The 18,061-nt window shown below is 37.8% G+C and overlaps 1 protein-coding gene across 1 annotated transcript in view; it reads right to left on the bottom strand.

The window, feature by feature from the left end:
- The window catches only part of efna3a (ephrin-A3a), an 89,186-nt gene that overhangs the window by 68,722 nt on the left and 2,403 nt on the right, over positions 1-18,061 (bottom strand). The gene's annotated exons all lie outside the window — the stretch shown is intronic.

Raw genomic sequence — 18,061 nt, 5'->3', positions numbered from 1 at the left:
GTTAATTTTTGTGACACACTTAATTTGTTCACAAAAAGGAAACTCAAATGGCAGAAAGCAACATCCTATTTTTACAAAAGCACATTGTGAGTATACACAAATAAAAGCAGACCTTTACACAGTGATGCATTATTAATAAGACAATAAGTGTTTAAAGTTGATTCTGCTGGTATAAGGAAACAGTTGAAGTGATCTCGCCGGCGTGCACACATGCGCACACACAAACACACACAAAACACATCAGTTCTAGCATTGCTAACTTGACAGCACAGTTGGTACTTTATCAAAATAAAATACAATGAACCAAACATCAGCATGCCCACCTCTGTGTCATCGTTGTAACGCGACTGAAGTACAAAGCCTATAATTTACATAATAAATAATAATTTAGCATTCAGATACGTTACATCGCAAATATGGAAATATTATGGAATATTTGGAGTTGTGCCAAATGAGAGAGGAAGTATACACGAGCACAAAGCTCCATTCGCAAACAGTTGAGTGCACAAGCCTTTAAAGTATACTCTTTTGTCAGTCTGTGAGAGACACATTCAGAATCAGCACATGGTCATTGTCTAGTGAGCTTTGTTTTCAAGTGTGCAACTCATGGCATTCGCTGTTCTTCTGCGGGCGGCTGGTTATCAAACAGCATTGCATTGCTGTGGGCACCCCCTTCTGGATTGGGGGTGAATTGCCTGTATTCATTGTAAGGCCTCATGCACCGAACTGAGATGTCCATACTGTGATGGTTCGGTGCGAAAACATGTATCGTTCCACCCCTAATATGTGAATGTGTTGAAATATCAGCATTAAATTCCCTAACAAGCACCTTGTAGTTTTACAACCTTGAGCACAAGGCTTTTAATTCCAAATAAAACCATCAACCCTGTTAGCTTTCTGACAGCAAAATTATGTCCCAACATTAATTGAAATTTATGAGAAGGCACAATGCAATTTAGTAACACTTAACAACCCTCTACATTGCGAGTAAATCACTCGCATATGCGACTAAATCTTACTCTGGGTGACTAAATAATGTCTATCATTAGCCACTGGCTAATAAATTTTTTCATTTTACTCGCCAGTATGTGTGTGAGAAGCTAATTATAAGTTTAGCATAGACATATTTTCAATCGCTGAACACTGACTGAGCGCTCCAGAGTTTCACTCTCCGTCAAGCAATCTGTGCTATTTTTCAATTCATCTCAATGGTTGTGCAGCGTACCTGTATTTGACATACCATAAACTCTAGTGTGAAGGTGCACGACTCACCGTTGCTTTGCTGAGAGCGCTGTGTTTCTCACACACTCAAAGAAAGAGAGCGAGAGTCTTACATACCATACCGAATTGACTCGCTATATGTAAACCTTATTCTTTGTTGTATTTTCCTGTCAAAATAACAGAGTTCATTTGGAATTAATTAGCTTTTAAGAAAAAGCAGAAGATATGCCAGTTGACAGTGTGAACGTAGCCTATAATTCATGAACCCAGCAGCTCATGAATCCTTAGTTCATTGTATATTGTTAGGGTAGTAGTAGAACTAATAGTAATCATATCTTTTAATAACAATTACTATTGTCTATTACTATCTTTTTTTTTTTTTTTTTTTTACAGAAACCCTGAATGGCCAACAGTCTTAAGCATCGTCACCAGTCCTAAGTTCAGTTACAATAACAAATATGCATTCATACATGGTTACCAAGTTTTAGTTCTAATCACTAAAGTTCTATCGTAATTAATAATAATTAAATAGTGCTTAATTATCATAATATCATAATATAATATAATAATATAGCTAGATTAACTGATTATGAATTTAAGTTTTAAGAAGCTGTACCATTTTACAAAGATAAATATGGTGAAATAATATGTATGTATGTATGTATGTGTGTGTATGCAAAATAGTATATCAGTCTGGCAACTAAACTATAAAATTTACTAGCGATGGCGATTACACTGCCAAGGTGTGCATAGAGGGTTGCTTAAGCACATTCTTAAACACATAGAGCATTTAAATCTTCCCAGTCATAATTGATCGGCCTTTTAAAATTTGCTTGTAAATCATCACCAAATCCTGGATTGGTTTTTCATCTTGTTTTCTTTTTTAGTTGGCACAGGTTTTGAATTTCTTTTTGAAACTGACTGATTGCAGGCATCACTGAGCTGAGCTTATGCACATTAGTTTTTGAGTAAAAAAAGCATTATTTGTGGATAATTTTGGCAATGCTCACTCAAAAACTGAGGTGCATAAGTTCAGATCAATGAGGCCCATGATAAAATAGTTCAGTGTTTCCGACAGACTTAAACTCTATGTGTGGCGGCACTTCTCCTGGAGGAAATATAGGCTAAATATAAAACAGCAGTTGATAAAAAGATTGAACCCAATGTGTGGTAATATATAGCATAATTTTTTGTAGGCCAGTCATTTTTGACCAGGAACACAACAAGTGTAACAAGGTAGGGGGGGGGATCCTTATACCCTGTTATACCCTGTGTGAGCAAAGTCAGTAAGTTTCAGTCCGATGCAATAACACAAACTAGGATTTTCAGGAAGAAAACCTTCTCTTGGTCAAAGAACTGGAAAAGGCATGTTTTCCAGAATAACACAAAGATCTGTGGAACTTCCTGCTGAATTCTACAATAATACAATCCATGTAGGCCTAATGATGATTCATAGCTTAAGATAATATTGACGTTTTATTGTTGAGGGAGACCTTCTCAGTTTTCTTTCCAACAGTCTTTTTGTTTTTTAAGTTTAGTGTTCCCCATGATGTGATATCCACATTTCCCTCCTGTTCCATTATTCTATATTTGCTTTATTCCCCTCTCCTCTATGGATATAACCTTAGCTGTCATTGTCCATTCACACAGCTATACAGTATATGAACAACAGGACACATTCTCTCTCTTCTTACAATCATGAACATCTGAAAATCTCCTTTTTCTTACCCTCCTCTTTCTCTCTCCCTCGCCTCCTATTTCTCCTGCTTGTCTTCTTTATTCTGTCTGTAAGCTGAATGTGCTGTGACAGGTCTTGTCAGAGATTTCACAATCTTGACATAGCGTTAACTTGGAAAACACCTGTAAGAATGGATGTGTGCGTATGTCATAACAAAATTGTGTTTGAGCAGGTTTGTGAGATGGAAGCGTAACAGGCTATAGAAGACCATCAAGACTAGATTACAATGATCCACAATCAGTGAAGGGCAGCCAGAGTTTAAAATGCTGATGAATTCAGATTGAAGACTAATGCGGTGGTGATGCAACTAAAATATTCCATAATTGTGCATTAGGCAGAGTACGCTTTATCGTTAAATGTGTGTGTGTGTGCTCATGGTTTATTCTACAATGTGAATCTGGCAGGTTCTGTCTCTGAATGCATCAGGATAGGTGGCCCTTGTTTCTGAGTACCTCTCAGTGTGTCTCTATGTGTGTGTGTTGTGGATGTCTTGAGGGAGAAATGCTAGTGGTCTATGAAGAATCTCAACTGACTGACACAACATTAATATTCTCACTCCCTGCGTTGTCTCTTTCCCTCCCCGCTCTGTCTGTCTCTCCATCAATCTTTGTATCTCCCCTCTATCCCTCTTATCGGAAATCCTACCACCTCCTGTGTCTCATTATTTAAAAAAATGTGTTTATAGCTCCCTTTTGTATTCTTTCTCTCAATTTCTCTTTTTCCCTCTACTTTTATTTATATGTTATTCTGTCTCTCTCACTCACCCTCTCTCAGGAAGTTGGTTTGAATATCTAAGTTGCTGTAAAAGCAAATCTATGCATCATAACCCTGCTTCCCTGCATTTCTAAAATGAATTTAAATGCACTGGGTTTGGAATGGCATGCTGCCTACTATTTTTGAAAGCAGGTACTAATATGCAATATGCATACTGTGCATGGTATGTAAATGATCTGTATGCATGCAATACCCTCATGAATTAATACGTTCACCAAAATGTTTAGTATTCAACCTGGGCACACTGCATTGCATACTGAGATATGCAAGGATGTCTTCAGTACCTACAGAAAGCCATCTGATAGATTTCCCATTCTCATCTCAATTTATAAAATCCACAATCTATGATGAATAAAAAATTCCGACATAACCAGCTACTTTTTTGAATGGTTGTAAATGAAAAAGGATGGTATTTGCTCACAGAATGATGCATGGCAGTTACGAATGGACCATGCTTACTTGCCTTGACTACAAAAAGCTATTGATAATTTGATAACTATAATAAAATGTAAAACTTAAAAAAAATGCAAAATAACTATATTTTATTCAGAGAAGATATCAGCTGAACTTAACACGTAAAACAGTAAGGTCATGTGACAATGTAGCATCGTTTGAAATGTTTATCCTTGCATATGGTTTCACACATTGCAAGAAAAGTAGACAGAAAAAGAAGTATGCAGTAAGCAATAGTACCATTCTGCATGCATGGAAAAACCAGATTACTTATTTGCTAAAACTTACAGTGTACAAACTATGCAAACTATCTGGGTTAGTGCATCCCACAATGCAATGCACTCAACTGGACCCTCCATTTCCAGTTTGACAAACAAACTGGTAGCAAAAACTAAAGTAAATTTTTAAATCTACTTGGCTTATTTAATTGGACAAACAAAATTAAATCAAAATGCAAAATATTTGTATTAATTAACTGAATTAAACATGGAATGTTGAGGCAACATGCAACACATCACGAACTGTAGCATACTACAGTCCAAAACAATTACAGTTACATATTTTTCAAAAATAGTGCACAGAAGGACAATGATCAAACATTTCAAACAGTAGTATGCCATACTTGTTACATTGTAACCACCTTGCATGTGGCATGCAGTAAGCAGTATGTTAATATTTCATTCCAAACATAGCCTTTGTATTGGCCATAAAAGTCAATTCCCAGCACACAAACACTCATAAAGCACACACCTCCCACATCCATGCCCCTTCCACTGGGACTTTCCATTGACGCAGGGCTTCAGCAGTACTATTCTAAAAGGCTGCACAAGCCACTTCCTGTCTCTCATACCCACACAGAATTGCTGGTGTCCAGAATTAAGTGTGTATTTTAACGGGGAACACTCACACATATTTATCTGTGGGCAGCGGACAACTACAAAGACCAAGAGCTAAATGACTCCCTGACATTGCGTACAAACTAACTCACCCACACGGGTTACTGTAAACACTCGACTCGGTGATGCATCCACCTACTCACACACCAACACACATCCTGCCAGAGGTACCTACATGGTCTGTTCATAAATGTGCTTCAAAAATCCACAATAAGCAATAAAATAAACAACAAACCCATGTATACTGCTAAAACAATGAAACTGCATATGCTACCTATGTGTGAGAATACACAAACACCAACGGACACGCACACGTTCCGCTTGCTTTCAGGGGCGGATGAGAAGAGAGCACAGCAGGACATTGATATTCAGAACACCCACACACAGTGTGGTTAGGATCTGAGATCTGGACTCTCCGAGAGTTTCCCAGTTAACACGCACACACCGCAGTCCTCTGCAGTATCATCATTAGGTAGACTCACTCGCCAAGTACACAAATTTACTCAAGTGCACACTGCATTTTTCCTAACCAAATTGCTCTGCGAATTGTAAACACAAACAGGTTTCGCTCCCCCCCAGAAAAATATTGGTATAAACCAATGAACGATGCTCTATTATGCACCAATTTTTGACCAAACGACCAATTTTTCTGCCATCCACACTAGGGTTGGGCCAATAGACAATGCCATCGTCCATCACCGATGGCTGACAGACATCACAATGTTAAGTCGTGATTCCTCCAACCCAAAACTTTCATGTACTGTAATGCAACAGGCTACCACTAGCAAGCGGCTAACCTTTTAGTGGCTCTGTAGAACGCATTATTTATTTCATGTTTCGGGCACACCCCTAACCCCGCCCCCCGATGTCATCGTCCATCATGATGTTTCACTGTAGAGATTGTCCGATGCCAATTTTGTAGACATCGCCCAGCCCTAGTCCACACTGAGTTGCGCTGTATGCATGCAGCAAGGAATATAAGCTAAATAACTGGTCAGACACGTATGGCAAAGCGGAATCAATGGAAATAGCAGAGATTAAACCTTGTGAATGTTTGTAAAGGGTAGACAGATGATGCCTAAACTCATGTATTAACCATAAAGAAATTTACACATCAAGGCAGCCAAATGGATTTCTGATGCAGGTCTACACGAGACAAGAGTAAATGATGAAGCTAAAATGTGCAGGGAGCATCGACCGCAACAATCCTGAGCTGCCCATGTCGATGTCGGGAGGGAGGTAGTATCGATCCCCATTTGTGCTTTCTAGTCCAAGTTTAGCCGTGAAATGGGGCGACACTGAGAGACTCAAGGCAGCTTGAGCTTAATCAATGGAGATGAAGGTTTCGTTTCCCGTTTCGCTCGCTCAAGGATGACACATTGAGGATAATTGCAGTCTTGTTTTTCAATCACCGAACAAATGTAGGGTGATAAGAGCGATGAAGTGAGCCCTGATGAAGGCTCCTTAGACCTAAGAAATGAAGTAGGCATTAGTTCCACCAACTTGTCTTTGAGACTTCCTACTCTGTTGCCCTTCAGTATTAACGTTGTATGTAATTTCCTATGTAATGACATTCAGTCCACACCACTTAATCTGGGGGTCTGGAGTCGAACTACATCGCGCCTCATCACATAATGAAATAGATTCGCTTCACTTGGAAGTTTCCACTGATTTTAACTTTCCTGGACGTTTGAAGTAGTTGCATTTAACTTCTGGTCGCACCCGACTGCCACTGAAGGGAAGTCGAATTACATTTTTGCATGAGTGAATGTGCAAAACACTGGAGAGAGATTTCAATTTCCCTCTGATGTTCTCATTACTGTGCTGATGGCAGCCAAAGGGTCTGAGATCTTATAATTACTGCATCAATAGGCAAATTCTCAATTATAACAGGATAACTAATTATTACGTCCAGATTCAAAATAGCCTTTTCTTGATGAATTGTCTGAAGTGCTTCATTTTAACTGCCCTCAAGGGAGAGTCAGAGGTGGTTGTCTCTTTATTAAAATCAAACGTTTTAGACTTCAGGAGAAAGAAAATCTCAGCCATGGCACCCAGTGGTATAGTTTTTAAAGTCAAGCTCTGACAATGCAAAAAGAGACTCAAGCAAATGAAAGCTCTATATTACAGATATGCCCTTAAATATGACGCCTCACATGCTCCTGATTGAATAGTCACAATATATTTGCAATGATTTTGCTGATGATGCACAATAAAGAAAAAAAATGTGATTCTAAATGTGCATTTTATTTAACTATCAAATTTCCTAAAGACATTTCATAATTCCACCTCATCTTGTCTAACCTTAAATCAGAGCTCTCAAAGAAAAGATATAAATATAAGTGATAATATTACAATTCTGTATAATACCGATAAGTCAATTATTTTCATGTTATTATCACTAAAAACAAAAATCTATTTCAAATGCTATAAGTGAATTTAGGGATTAGGCCTACATTATAATGTAAGTATAAAAAAAATTATATTCACTTTCAGATTAAAAGTTTACACCTATATAATTTAAAGGTGGGGTAAGCGATTTCTGGTAGCCAATGTTGACATCTGAAATCACCAAAACAAAAGCTCCCCTACCCCAAAAGGTGCTCACCCCTATTTTGATAGCTCTGCCCCACACATACATATGCAACCCAAGCAACGATTAGTTCTGTGAAACAAAGCAAAACCAATGTTACACTGTCTACACCGGATGTGAGTGGCGCGGCGCGACAAAATACTATAGTACTCATTATAATCAGTGATGCTGTCTACACCATAGATATATATACAGTACAGACCAAAAGTTTGGAAACATTACTATTTTTAATGTTTTTGAAAGAAGTTTCTTCTGCTCATCAAGCCTGCATTTATTTGATCAAAAATACAGAAAAAACAGTGATATTGTGATATATTATTACAATTTAAAATAATTGTTTTTAAATTTATTATACTTTATTCATTTATTTCTGTGATGCAAAGCTGAATTTTTAGGATCATTATCACATGATCCTTTAGAAATCATTCTAATATGATGATTCATTATCAAAGTTGGAAACAGTTCTGCTGCTTAATATTTTTTAAGAACATGTGATACTTTTTTAGGATACTTTGATGAATAAAAAGTAAAAAAAAAAAAAAAAAAAAAAAGAAGCTGTGTTTTTAAAATATAAATATTTTTTAATAACAATATACACTACTGGTCAGTAATTTGGGGCCAGTACATTTTTTTTCTTTCTTTTTTTAAATAAAATCAATACTTTTATTCAGCAAGGATGTGTTAAATTGATAAAAAGTGATAGTAAAGAAAATATATTATTAAAATATATATTATTAGAATGTTTTTTTTTTATTTTGAATAAATGCAGTTATTTTTAACCTTTTTATTCATCAAATATATTAGACAGCAGAACTGTTTCCAACACTCATAATAAATCAGAATATTAGAATGATTTCTAAATGATCATGTGATAGACTGGATGTTACATGTGACACTGAAGGCTGGAGTAATGATGCTGAAAATTCAGCTTTGCATCACAGGAATAAATTATTTTTTTAAAGTATATCCAAATAGAAAACTATTATTTTAAGTTGTAATAATATTTCACAATATTACTGTTTTTTTTCTGTATTTTTGATCAAATAAATGCAGGCTTGATGAGCAGAAGAGACTTCTTTCAAAAACATTAAAAATAGTAATGTTTCCAAACTTTTGGTCTGTACTGTACATATCTATGGTCTACACTGGATGCGGCGCGGCACTACATGACAAATCACAGACAGAAAACTGCTGCGTTCTATTTATGACGTATTGACACACATTTCAAATGATTTTCAATGGTCGCTTTGATGCATCCAGTGTACTAGACAGACTTTAGCTGTTGTGGCGCAGACACGGTGTTAACTCACCTATCAAGAAGAACCAAAGCAACCTTGAAGTCTGATCACAGGCCTTCAGCTCCTTGAGTTCTCTTCAGCGCTGGAAAGCTGATCCGATATTAACACGGGTCCTACTTCTTGCCTTAAGTCTTTTTTTTGTTCCGCAGATGTTTTCCTCTTTTGTTTTTTTTTATCCGCCATCTATCTTTCTGTCACTCGGCTCGCCTAATGTCCATCCTGTGCACTGAACGCCCTCTCCTCCACATCATGAGTAGACACACCCCTTACTGCTGATTGGCTACAAGTTTGTTTTGCTACTCTGCCCGAATCAGTTTTCTAAAGCATTTTTTAAAAATCGCTTACCCCACCTTTAATATCTCTGTTACACGGATTTAAATATTAACATTAAGATCGCATTAGATCATAGCAAAGGTAATCTACAACTGAAATTAACATGCACAATCAAATACTTACTGAGCCCCGCACATGAAATGCAAGAAAAAATAAATAAATTGTGCGCACAATTTACCAATTCGTTCCCTCAATGTACTAAAACGTGCACACGATTACTACTGCGTTCCCTCGATTTGCTATCGCACGATCTAGCAAATCGAGGGAACGAATTAGTAAATCATGCGCACAATTTATATAAATCGAGTGAACGAAATAGTAAATCGAGGAAACGCAATAGTAATCATGTGTAAGTTTTAGTACATTGAGGGAATGAATTAATAAATCGTGCACACAATGTCATGTGCAGGGCTCCGTAAATACTCAATATATTAAAACAAAATAATTAAATGAAAAAAGTCTTAAAGTCTTAAGTCTTTAGTCTCTTAACTCATATGGTACTGATTTATTGTGCATCCCTAACAAATAGACATGTACATGATATATATTGTGAAAAAGTAGAGATTCTACTTCCATACTTACACAAACACAGAACAAAAGAGAATTAATAGACATTCAGAATATTTATTAAAATATTACATTGTGTTTTGCTCAAGTAAACCTAATTGATTAGACTCCACGTACCGGTCACTTCCATCACATTACAATGTATGAACATTTGAGAACAAAAGCAATTTATCTAGCCAGTGAAAATAATAGGTACCTCTTCAGTGTCACAGACATACTGTACAACAATGCAATGGGACTTGAAGTTGGGGTGGCTCTCCACTACAGCATTTGCATTCAAATCATTGAGTCTGGAATTGGCTTTACCTGTCAGGAGTGGGAAACTCATCTCTACAGGATTTGGTGCTTTGGTTAAGTGAACACTCCATAACCTTGGAGCTGATGGAATACTAATGGCTTGTCATGGCGATTGAAGTCAAATGTGCACTAGTGTGCACACTCGCTCGCCTGTTCTAGAGAGACACTGTGTTGCTATTCTTCCACCATTAACATCCCATGGCACTTCCGTATCAGACTTACCAGACTTTTAAGTTGTTCCGATCACAACAAACTCAGAAACATGTGCCTTGTTGCTAGAAGTGTGACAAATGAAAACAACATGTGTCCTAAAATCGGCTCAACATATCAAACATGTTTGATATCCTCCGACTGAATGGAATCATAGTTTGAAGCTAAAAAAATGGTGTCTGTGACCATCATACACAATGTGATTTTCTAAGGAATTTGTTAACTCAAACCTGCAGACTGACTCTGACTTTCTCCAGACTATAAATCGGTGGAAAATTGGGGCGAAAGGCACGTATGGCTAATTTGTTATTTTATGGTCACCATGGTAACTCCATACAGATGATCTGACCTTGTGAGAAGTTCAATGATTAGGTCAGAGCGCTGACAGCGACTCTGCAGGTAGGCAATCAGGAAGACTCAAGGGAGTGATGTCACACACACGGGTACCTTTCATTCAACAAACAGTACACTGGAACATGTTTTTCTCTTTCACATGACACACCTGGAGTGAAGCAAAAGACATGGCTCAAAACAATCCTTAAAAACAGTGCAAAGGTTTCACTTTGACGTACTTGAAAAAAGACCCCTGGGGGACATCTAAAAAAGAAATGTAACTGTGGCATTTAGTCCATTTCTGTGAGCTTTGAGGTCATTTATATTAATGTACATCAAATATAAGTTAATACAAATATATTTTAGCAAATATGCTTCTACTACATACAGTTCTTCTCTTTAGGACAAGAAACACTGATGACTCATCCTGCACTCCTGTATTCATATTTTTGTCTAATAAAATGCTCTCTAAAATGAGACAGTCCCTCGAGCCAATACCAGCAAATTCTGACTAGCAATAGTAAGAAAGATCACACACAACTGTGATGTAAATGTAAATTAAAAACATATAAATTAATAAAAGAGACAAGCACTTTGAAATAATGTTACCCCAAATTTCTATTTGAATAGGAAATGTCAACACATGGCAGAAAACAAAGCTTGTCAAGCTAATTCAAAGTCTTCAAAGGGGTCATCGGATGCCCATTTTCCACAAGTTGATATGATTTTTGGGGGTCTTAATGAAAAGTCTGTAACATAGTTTGGTTAAAATTTCTAAATGGTAGTGTAAAAAACACATTTTTTACCCTGTCAAAATCACTGCTGACCCCGCCCCTCTCTTCCGAGCCGCTTTCAAAAAGACTGTTTACTTTAGCTGCATTCATTGTGAAACTTGCTAATTAGCACATTATTAGGAAAAGAGATTTGCAAAGGTTCAATTTAAAAACCGTATACTCACTTTTTCTGTAGCTGAAGCTGGACCACGAATGATTAGAGCGAAGACAGACGCATTTAGGTAGATCAGGGGTGCATTCCCTTCAGAAACAAATGTAATCCACTACGTCTTCAGCAGCTCAGATGTCAGTAGTAAATGACGACTGCTGTGTACATTATTACACCCAACAACAAAACACTTCAATCGCTTAGGAGTCATTCTTATCTATATCTGGTCTAAGGCATGACGCCAGTCCAGTCTGTGCTGAAATGGTACTGTGAATCAAACTATCATGGGAGTGGCCTGTCTGTCCGACTTCACAAAGACAGGCATCTGAGATCGGCTTGATTTGAGAAAGGGTTAAAGATTTTAATAGATTAAAAAAAACAAAACACTGGGTGGATTTTTATCATTATAGGGTGGTTGTGTACACACACTGCCAACACACATTTCAGTTCAAACAACTTAAAGTACATGTAGCATCCGATGACCCCTTTCACACTTTTAGATTAATTACTGTAAATGTTTAATTGAGCTATTTATCCCATAGCCAGGTAAATGACACATAAGTAAATGATAGAGAAATACCTTCAATAACGACTCTAGAAACTGCCAAAACTATGTCTTAAACATCTTGTTTTCCTAAAAATGGAAGTGAATGTGAAACAAATAGCCAAAAACACCTACATTTTCATAATCAGCATTGTTTTTTTTAATTTATTTTTTTTTAAAAATGCATTTTCAATGGTTTGTTGCCTAAAAGATCAACACTCTGGTACACAACACTACAACATAATGCATTTCTATCCCTCGCAGCTTAGATTTTGTTCACATAAAATTAAGTAGGCCTATGCCTTCTACTCAGACTAAGGACCATAACACAGTGTTTGTAAATAGGTATACAAGTGCTGGGGCCATAGACCTCAGCATAAATAGAGCAAAATATTGCAGACAACAAAATACTGGCTATGAGCTTATAAACTTGAGCCTAAAAACAAACTCCACTAGGCTTTTCCGTGTGTTAACATGTGGATAGCCACAGTGATTATATTAAATGGACTTACACAATTAGCCGACAGCAGTATTTGAAGTGCTGTGAGGCAAATGCAAGTCAGGGATGGGCAGCTGGAGGGTGTTGATTATGTTTGATTAGGGATGGAGCTAAACTCTGCAGGACAGTGGCCCTCCAGGACTGAAGCTGCCCGTCCCTGATTTAAGCATTACAGAGATCAGATAGGCACTATCTAAAGATTTACAAAATGACAGACATGAAGTGATCACTAGTTTTCCCAAGCACTTAAGATGCATCATGAGTCCGGTCAAACTTCACCAAAAAAAAAAAAAAAAAAAAAAAAAAAAAAAAAAAAAAAGATTCATTATTTACACATCAGCAGCTGGAATAAGGCAATGATGAGGCCTATCTGTAGCGGCCTTCATAAAACCTTATACTTGTACTTTCAATACTTCATGACCAAATGTTCCACCCCTCCAATGACTTCCATTTGACCGTTATTTTCAGCTTTCCATCTCTCATGCATACTCACTTTCTGTTCCTTAGGTGTCTGAAGGGGGTGACCTCAGGGTGGAGAGTTTGAGACAGCCAAGCTTTACACCCCCTTCTCTCAAATTTAAATCAATTCCTCCTCTCTTCCCACTCTGCTCTCAATTCTAATTGGTATTTCTCACACTGTCACATTCAAGCAAAAATGAATTTGCACATTGATTATCACAAGGCCTGAAATCCACCGTTCTTCAGGCACCAAAGGCCTTGTATTTAATGATTATATATTTATTTGGAGGCTAGAGGCCCTTCCTGCATTCAGCCTGGATCGATCACCTTCCCTTTCCTCAATCTGACTTTCCCAAGGGAACGCCGAGAAATTACGCAGCCAGCCATTGGATTTACTTGGCAAAGGCTGTAGGCATGAGTCATACCGTGGCAGGGACTTCACCCAGGTCCTTACGGACTGTCATCCTCCATGCCGAAAATAAAGAGAAGGAACAGGTCGGACAGATACATCCACCGAAGCGCTCTGCGTATGCTCTTTCAGACAGCAGAGGCAGTCTTTCTTTTTATGCATGCAGCAGGCACAGGACCAGGGGGATGTTAAGCACAGATGTGTCATTTCTACAGGAATGATCCAGCCTTGTTGGGAGCAATGGGAAAACAGGTTATCATGCTTCCAGCTCATTAAAGCTTCACTCAAGTACATCACACATTGATTAGTGTTGTGATTGATTGGGATTTTTTAGAAATTTTGATAGTGAGCAAGAGAAAACATAATTTGTGCACATACAAATGTACAAATCATTTTAAAAATAGCCATTTTCTACTTCCTCTGTATCTGTAGTAATTCATTGGCAGTGAATGACTGAATACTGAATGCTGGAATAAGGTGCATTTGATATGCAGAATCAGAGAGACTTTGCCATCATGCTAGGCCAGATGGACAGCCTTGCATGTAATCAGCTGGCAAATCCACTTGTCTTTTTCTTTTCTTGAGAGCATAGCCATCGCATAATGGTGACAGACTAGCACAGCACATGTTCGCTTGCCTCAGTGCATCAATCCACATGACTTAAACCATGTGGTTCAATAACTATCCTCAATTTAACCTTCTTTTCCAGGGATAAAATATCTCTAAACTTCATTCTACAGACCCCATTTCCAATTAATTTTCTAATCTCCATTGTTGCTCCTAATTTGTCTGTGTTAATTAATTTGCCAGTCTCACTTTCTTTTAACAGCTTTTGCTCCAATAATATTTTTTATTCCTTGTTCTGTTCCATCTATAACTGACTTTCCACTTATTCTTGGGCAAAAAAAATATGCTCAAAGACTGAAATAGATTTTATCTACCTGCACAAATTAAGTCCCTTGGCATGAGGTCTGACTTGGGGAGCCAAGGTTTGAATTCATATTTTTTTTTTTTTTGTACATTCAGTAAGACATTTGAGGGCATAAGAATATACATACATCCTTTTTTGACATTGCATATGTTAAATCAAAGTTACATCATCCAAAGCAGCAGTATTCAACAACAAAAGCAATCATTTACACATATCATAAAAGCACAAATACCCACATATTTGGAAGTGACAATGATCAGCCATGAAAATAAGATAATTTCACAACTTCATAACATTTCCTTATTAATTTTGTGATTGATTATGTTGCCATTATGTGTGACACTGCAGTTTGACTGGTCACAGCTACAGTACATCGACACTCTACATGGTGACTTTCAGTCTGGGACGGTCACAGCTCTAAAGACTCAATTTGGAGAGACATGTGACAACAGCTAAGTAGTTAATGAAGTAAAACTGATTAAATGGAAGGCATGCAGGGGTCTTGAGACATGCTTTTAAAACTGAACCATTTTAACTTGATACAGTGTCTTTAATATGCAACATCCCTGGTGTAAGAATCTTAGCCTGCATTTGACGCAAATCTACATTGACCAACACTACAAAAATAGTTCAAGCAGAACTTGCTCTTTTGCTCAACCTCTTACTGCAGCTGATGTATCGGTAAGGAAACCAAGCAGTCAAAATTACCAAAATGCACATCCCTAAAATAATTTTAATACTCTTCCCTGAACTATAATGAATCTATTCTAGACCCTTGCCCATGAAGGTATTGAAAAGGAAAGCATTCAACAAATACTGACATCTCAAAAGAATGTTTAAGCATTCAAATGATTCAAGAAACTTATTAAGCAGAGCCATAGTTAGAATAACACAAGTGCTCCTATGCATTGCTTACCAGAGTGGACATTTTTAGTTGCCAGCAACTGTACTCTGCATGTGACCTTGTTTTTCTGTGTGAGTTTTGTCTGTTTTTTTTTTTCATTAATAGGATATATGTGACTGTAATGAGTTGCAGGAGGAAGCCTCCTGCTCGGCTGGTCATTGATCACTCCACCCAATGCCTCCATTTCCCAGGAAAGCCATTTGTCAAGATGATAATTTTCTCTGTAGCACAGAAGATTGTGAACTAAATATAAAAACTTTCCTAGTCTTTCCCACTGGTTTTCCCACCGCCTAGACCTGTTTCATCTAGTAGAAAAGAATAATACATTTGGACTCGTCTAGCACAAAAAAAAAACAATCCATAATGGTAGTATCATCGCAGAGTCACCTGAAGAAAGGTTTATGTCTGGAATCATACTACCATTACAGAAAAACATGAGAGCAACGTGGTTGCTCAAATACATAAACTGCCAATAGAGTAATCAAGTTTCACAGCTACTTCAAGGGTAAACAATAGCAAGAACAAAAATGTAATTTAGCAACACACTACAGATGAGTATAAATTCATTACAAGTAAGTTTCAAATTCATTTGACAGAGCTCTTAAAGGTCGCAATGTGTTTTATCCTGTATGTTAATTCTTTCACGGCACATTTACATTTCATTTTGTCTTTCTTCTAAGGTAAATCTCCCCTTACATAAGCCCTTCACTGTTGCCTAGAGCTCTGAGAGCAGGACTCTCTTTTGTTATCATCATGTTGACAGAGGCTGACCAATTAAAGGGCCATGCTCTGATACTGGGCCGTGACACCAACCTGGTGTGGGGTATAAGAGGCCACAGCGCCACAGGAAATGTACCCCATGGCCAACTTGCTCAGCTACACATGTTCCACATCAAACTTTGCTAATTAGCAGAGAATCTGGGGGCAGCAATGATGTGTGTGTGTGTGTGCGCGTGTAAAAAAGGTTGGATTTTTCTTGTCACATGTGTGCATGATTGTTCTTCTCATTCTGCTTACAAGTCAGTTGATCCACATGAAGTATATTAGTATGCATACTTGTTTGTGAGGGACTTTGCGTGTGCGTTGGACAGAACGCAACTAAATGACTTTGTGTGTAAGAGTGTGTTCCATTAGCTGGGACAGCTGTAATGAGCTTGGGTTGCAGTGCCAGTGCCAGCAGAAGCTGAGAGCATTGCCTCCTAATGGGGCTGTGCAGATGCAATCAAAACCTAGCCGTGTGCTACTGACTCATCCTCGCCATCCGAATCAACACCCCATACGTGTTCGTTTTGGTTGTTTATACATATCTCAAGCCCTCCATGTGAATTTCTGTCATATTACACTGGGAGTCGCATTCTTCATGACTTCTTCAGATTTGGCATTTTCCCCAGACACATCATTTCAGATGATTGATGATCCTCTATTTACTTTACTCCACAGTGAAATTTCAAACAGACTCGATGAGCAAGGTTTTCTCACAGCATCCATGAAAGCGCTTTTATCAGTCTGTGCTTTTATCTGTCTCGGCAATGTAAGCATCGGGATGTGGCGTGAGAATGAGCCCGGTTACGTTAGCCCACATAAATTGCTTCACCGCTAACTCATCTACCTCAGCTGGACCAAGTGTTAGACTCCCAGACAGAGCAAAAGGAGGGTCTCACTTAGAACCGTGATAACCCACTGGGCCAAAAACACTCTCATGCCCTTGAAGGGTTCATGGGAATGGTTGGTTGGGAGATTGTTGCTCCAGTTTGTACCATGCCTGCATGGGCTTCTGAGTAGTGTGTGGCCCGAAGCTTTAAGCCTCCCAGGACTGATCTGGGATCAGCATTCATGCCGTAAGGCCTCAGAGAGTTTCTCGGCTACCTGCAATCTGGGTCAGTTTACGCATTATTTTACAGATCTTCTCCCAGTGTGGGAGTAGAAATAGACTCTGTACTAACAGAGACATACAGGTACAAACGCTCTGACACTGAGTTCTGAACAAGCACAACTCTTAGAAACATTCATACACAACAACAGAAAAAAACACCACTAGTTCTCATAAATATTACTATTTAAAAAAAAAAAAAACTTGCACCTGCCAAGACTCAAAGGCCACATACACACTGTGAAGTTTCAGGTGTGACGACTGCATTTAAAAACAGGAGTGAATCCCGTAAATTATTGTTCCATATGTGTATGCAATACAACTCACCCCTGAAATTGCCAAATACTCATTGTTCAGTGATTTTCAAAGTGTTGTATTTTTTTTTTCTCAGATATTTGCTTCACAGAGCATGTTCTTGCAATTTTGCCACATCCATTTAAACTTTTCCATTATTATTTTTTTTAAGTAGCCTATATGTTTGAATGTCTTTTGATATGGACCTTTGAGTCTGAAATAAAGTAAAATGTATCTTTGATGTACAAATGTCTTTGGGCTTGGCTCATAAAGCGATCCAGGTCATGGAGTTTTTAAATTGGGTAGGTTTGGTCTTACTTCCAAGATAAAGCATTTAGATTTATTTAGGTTTATTATGGGCTTTTTCTTGCTTGCAGTTTTTGTTGTTGTTGTTGTTGTTGTTTTTTTTTTTTTTTTTAAACCTGGCAACACAAATGAGTCAAGGCTTTTAACTTGCTCTGTCACTGTGATTTTCTTGCAAGATGCGAGCCATCTC

Source organism: Cyprinus carpio, chromosome A19 (genome assembly GCF_018340385.1).
Source record: "Cyprinus carpio isolate SPL01 chromosome A19, ASM1834038v1, whole genome shotgun sequence".
In the NCBI taxonomy this organism is placed as follows: Eukaryota; Metazoa; Chordata; class Actinopteri; order Cypriniformes; family Cyprinidae; genus Cyprinus; species Cyprinus carpio.
Note: the sequence above shows the minus strand (reverse complement) of the source record. Positions and strands in the feature narration are given on the sequence as shown.